At 43.0% G+C, this 5,479-nt stretch overlaps 1 long non-coding RNA gene across 1 annotated transcript; it reads left to right on the forward strand.

The window, feature by feature from the left end:
* Positions 1-249: 249 nt before the first annotated feature.
* Positions 250-938, forward strand: LOC124859872. Its single transcript, XR_007036214.1, has 2 exons — positions 250-381; positions 463-938. It is a non-coding gene; the product is annotated as an uncharacterized LOC124859872 (long non-coding RNA).
* The last annotated feature ends 4,541 nt before the right edge of the window (positions 939-5,479 follow it).

Here is a 5,479-nt window from a genome sequence, read left to right on the forward strand (position 1 = left end):
AAGGCTTCTTGCTTACATATTAGGAAGTCCTTTTACAACTTGGTTGACAAATAGGGTGACGTCGTTTGATGTCTCTATGTAGTTTAAAAGTGAAAGATGTAAACCAGCTTTGGTTTTTTACTTTGCATACAACAACATTTATATGCAGATAAAACTATGTCAATCACAAAATGTGTCTGCTTGTAAGAGTCTCTTTCTGTCAGTTCACAGAGCTGTGTGCAGGTTTGTCTTGCTGTCTGATCATTGTTTCTCCTTTCCTCCACCAGGGTGTGACAGGTAGGTGCAGCTGCACAACTGCACTGCATCAAGAGCAATCACTGAGGTGCCTCTTAAGCAGCTGAGACCTTAAAGGAGGCGTTGGATTGTTTACCCTGCTGAGTGGTAATCAGACCAAGAAACTCTGCTCTGTTTGCCTTTGAGTTAACCTGCTTTTACTAATCCCAGCTCTGTTCCTCCTTGTAGGTTGCTGTCAACAAGACCCTGTTCTGGATAAATCCTCTGTGGTTCTGGTTTACCTTGCTGGTTGTCATCAAACCTGCTTCTTGGAGAACCCGCTATGGTTCAGCCTCTTGCCCATGGTAAATACTTCAATGAATTTACCTCAGTCCAAGGACCGTTCTGGATCTACACGATTCGAGTTTCAAGATCGCTTCATCTGCCCCGCCTGTCCACTCTCCAATGCTATTCACCATCTGGAGGAATTTGCTCGCACAGCACACTTGTCTGTCGGCCTCAGTCTCAGTGGCTTGTTTATGTCTCCTCAGACCCAACACACTCCTCTACTAGTTGCCTGGAACTCTTACATTTAACATTAAGAACCACCTGCCTGATGGTAACCGCTCTGTCTTTCTCCTAGTGAACCGATCCTTGAAGCCCGCTTTCTACGGAATCCTGAGACTGCCCAAAAAACACTATTTCAATAAACTTGTTTTAACCTTTCCTGTCTCTCTGGTGTGCGGCTCTAGAGTCTCCTGGTTCAGAACCCAACATGACACTTTCTGTCTACAGCTGCTTCATTATAACAAAAGAGCTATTTTAAAGGACTAACAATTCTTTGCAAATATAAAATCTATTTAAATTGTGGCTTCTTTTAAAACGGAGGGAAAAGGAAGATGTAGATCCAGGCTATCCATCCATTGAACGCCTTTATTTCACTTTAGATGGTTCCATATTTAAGGATGGTAAAAAAGTAAGGTTCTGTATGTGGGTTATGCTTTTGAAATTTCTGCCAAATTATCTCTGCAAATCCTAAAAGCTTTTTGGGAGAAGCAGTCTGTGGTATGTAGGACAGCATCTCAGTCAATGGGGGTGGGGGGAAACGACGAATGTCATTACTGAAAGTCTCAATGTAGAAAGATATTGAAGAGATTTTGGAACTGTGGCAATCATATTTTCCCCTCTTATAGACTGAAGTCTAGCCTCCAATTTATCAATGCATACCCAACAGAGTAGTGTTTATTAGAGACTACTTTCAGAACTTCTTAGTGGAGAGAATGCAATGGCCTTTCTGCAGTCTTGACCTCCTCATCCCCATGCTTTTTGTGCCAGGTTTACATGTAAGATGCTGGTTGAGGAAAGAAATGCCATCCCACAGCATAGTGACCAGCAGGAGGAGGAGTACCCAGGTTGTTTTGGTTGTATACAGTTATCCTGTGCAAGACTAAATCCTTAGTCAATTCTAGAATTGCTCAAGGTGGCAGCAGGTTGGAGTAGCTCTGTTACTTTTGATTCTGATTTATTCTTTTTTGGGAACTATTCTTCTTGTCGTGGATACAGTTGATTTTTTTTGGATGACTGTCCACTCCAGTGTCGGATGCGGTGCAGCTTGGAGGATTTTTCTTAATACTTTCTATTTTTGGACATTTGTTATGATGCATTGCCATGGCAACGGGGTTGTTTCTTACAACCGGGAGCAGCTGATTAATATCTGAAAAGCTCAAATAATACTTCAGCTACAACCACAAATCCCTGATGAGTTGAAAGAAGACGCCGTGGATGCAGAGCAGGAGCTAAGAGAAGAGAGAGAAGGAGGAAGTTCAAACCATCTCTTCCATCTATGTTGATGGGCAATGTGAAATCGTTGGGAAACAAGTTGGATGAACTCCAAGCCCTACAAAGGACCCAGCCAGACTACCGGGCATGCAGTATCATGTGTTTTACTGAGACATGGCTGCAGGATCATATCCCCGACTCCAGCGTCTCTCTGCCGGGCTTTTTAACCATACGAGCAGACAGAGATTTAAAGAGGAGCGGCAAATGTAAAGGAGGTGGACTGGCAGTACTTGTGAACAACAGATGGTGTAATCCAGGACATGTAACTGTGAAGTGTCATCTCTGCAGTCCAGATATTAAACTGTTGGCAGTAAGTTTTCGTCCATATTATTTACCCAGAGAGTTCATCAGTGTTATTTTGGCAACAGTTTACGTTCCACCTTCCGCTGTTGCTGACACTGCATGTGACGCCATCAGCTCAGTTATTACTCAGCTACAGACACAAAACCCCAATGCTTTTGTGGCAATTTCTGGTGATTTTAACCATGCTTCACTCTCTGCTACACTTCCAGTGTTTCAACAGTTTGTCAGCTGCTCTACCAGAGAAAACAAAACATTGGAATGTCAAGGACTCATACATCTCTACAGCAAGACCTCCTCTAGGCCAATCAGATCACAATATTGTTTTTCTCTGCTCGAAATATAAGCCCCTTGTTCAGAGGCAACCTGTAATAAAGAGGACAGTGAGAAAATGGTCACAGGAAGCTGAAGAAGCTCTGCAAGGTTGCTTTGAGGCTACAGACTGGGACGCACTGTGCCAGCCACATGGAGAGGACATCAATGCCATGACTGAGTGTGTAACCGACTATATAAACTTCTGTGTGGATAACATCATCCCCACCAGAACCGTGAGATGCTTCCCCAATAACAAACCTTGGATCACCAGTGACCTGAAGGACCTGCTTAACAAGAAAAAAAGAGCCTTCAGAGAGGGAGACAGAGAATTATTGAGGAGTTTACAGAAGCAAGTTAAAGTCAAGATAAGAGACAGCAAGGAGGTGTACAAGAAGAAGCTGGAGAGCAAGCTCCAGCAAAACAATATCAGAGATGTGTGGACAGGAATGAAGAAGATCACAGACTTCAAGCAGAAGGATGATCAGACCGATGGAGGTCTGGACAGAGCCAATGAACTGAACACATTCTTCAATAGGTTCAGTTCAGAAACAAGCTTTGAATCCTCCTCTCCTGCTCACAGCCAAACAGACATTCCACCTTCCTTTGACCCACAGGACCCACAGCTGTCCAGTAACACCTCACATTTTTTATCTTCCAATTCAGCCCCAGACCCTTCTGCTTTTACATGTTTGCCTTCAACCATATCAGAAGATGCTGATACTTCCTTTGCTTCCCCCTTCCACCTGTGTGTCTCAAGAAGTCAGGTGAAGAGACAACTGGATAGACTGAATAGGAATAAGGCTGCAGGTCCAGATCATGTCAGCCCTAGAGTCCTGAAGGGCTGTGCAGAGCAGCTCTGTGGGATTCTGCAGCACCTCTTCAACCTTAGCCTGGCCCAGAAGAAGGTTCCGGTGTTGTGGAAGACCTCCTGTCTTGTTCCGGTACCAAAGAAAACTCACCCATCAGTCATCAATGACTATAGACCTGTTTCCCTGACATCTCACATCATGAAGGTTCTAGAGAGACTCCTGTTGGCCCACCTGAGTAAGCAAACAGTAAACCATCAGGACCTCCTTCAGTTTGCTTATCGCTGTGGAGTTGGAGTTGAAGATGCCATCATAAACCTGCTTCAACAAACCCACTGTCATCTGGACAAGGCCAGTAGCACTGTGAGGATCATGTTCTTTGATTTCTCCAGTGCATTTAAAACAATCCAACCTGATTTTCTTTGTCAGAAACTCCAGAAGACTCAGGTGGAGGCCTCAACAATCTCCTGGATCAAAGACTACCTGACAAACAGACCACAGTTTGTGAGACTGAAGGGTTGTGAGTCTAACCAGGTTGTCAGCAGCACAGGAGCACCACAGGGGACTGTACTCTCACCATTCCTTTTCACTCTGTACACCTCAGACTTCCAGTACAAGACAGACTCCTGTCATCTGCAGAAATACTCGGATGATTCTGCAGTCGTGGGGTGGATCAGAGATGGACAAGAAGCTGAGTACAGGAAGGTGGTGGACCGCTTTGTGGCATGGTGTGGAAACAATCATCTCATTTTGAACGTGACTAAAACAAAGGAGATGATTGTAGATTTTAAGAGAAACAGGAATAAGTCAAAAACTATTTCTATCATGGGAGAAGAAGTGGAGGTGGTGGAGGAGTATAAATACCTCGGTGTTCACCTGGACAACAGACTAGAGTGGAGATGCAACTGTGAAGCCATCTACAAGAAGGGACAGAGCAGACTGTACTTCTTGAGGAAGCGTAGGTCCTTTGGTGTTTGCAGCAAGATGCTGCATATCTTCTATAAGTCTGTTGTGGAAAGTGTGATCTCTTCTGCCATCATCTGCTGGGGAAGCAGCATCAGAGCCAGGGACTTAAAAAAGCTCAACAAGCTGATAAAAAAGGCTGGCTCTGTTCTTGGGACTCCTCTGGAACCTCTGGAGATCATTGTGGAAAGACGGATTCTTCATAAAATGAAGAACATTATGGAGAACCCTGAGGATCCTACAACAACAGAGTGTCTTCAGTCAGAGGCTTCTTCAGATCTGCTGTAAGACGGAGCGCTACAGGAGATCCTTCCTGCCCACAGCCATCAGCATCTACAACGGCTCTTTGTGGAAACCTTCATAATATGAGCTATAACAACATTTAATTTCCCTTTGGGATTAATAAAGTATTTTTGAATTGAATTGAATTGAATTAAAAGTAAGTTAAAGTCTTAAGTTGCCAATTAGTCTAACCTTTTGAAACTTCAATCATGCAATCTAACAAACAACTCAAAAGAATAGTGTTTGGCATTGCCATAGAGGTCTGGCAAATTTATTATATGGATGCAACCCACTTACTCAACTCTGCTGTTTAACTCAGAAATTTTGCATCAATTAAAGGGAAACAAACAGTTCTTCCAACAGAATTTATCATTTTTGCCAAGAGGTACTTTTACCACAAAGAAATAGCGACCAAACTAAAAGTCCCTTACATTTGGTAACAAGTTTATAATTGCATTTTGAAGCTATTCTGCTTTTACAGTAGACTTAAGATATGCTCATATATGAGATTTTATGCACCATGTTTACAAGTTCATACAATTCCTTCAGTGTGAAACCTTTCTCCCACATGAGCTCCATGTGTAAACTTACCTCGATGTAAAGCACTGAGATGCAATAAAGTAAATATCAAAATGGCCAGAATTAAAGTAAAACTATTAGTCAGAAATATTAAACATGGCACTTTCAGTAGTTCATTTGGTTGAATGTTTTCATGAACCCAGCTCCAGTCACTGATGACAGTGGGTCTATTCTCTGGCTAA

Source organism: Girardinichthys multiradiatus, chromosome 23 (genome assembly GCF_021462225.1).
Source record: "Girardinichthys multiradiatus isolate DD_20200921_A chromosome 23, DD_fGirMul_XY1, whole genome shotgun sequence".
Classification (NCBI taxonomy): domain Eukaryota; kingdom Metazoa; phylum Chordata; class Actinopteri; order Cyprinodontiformes; family Goodeidae; genus Girardinichthys; species Girardinichthys multiradiatus.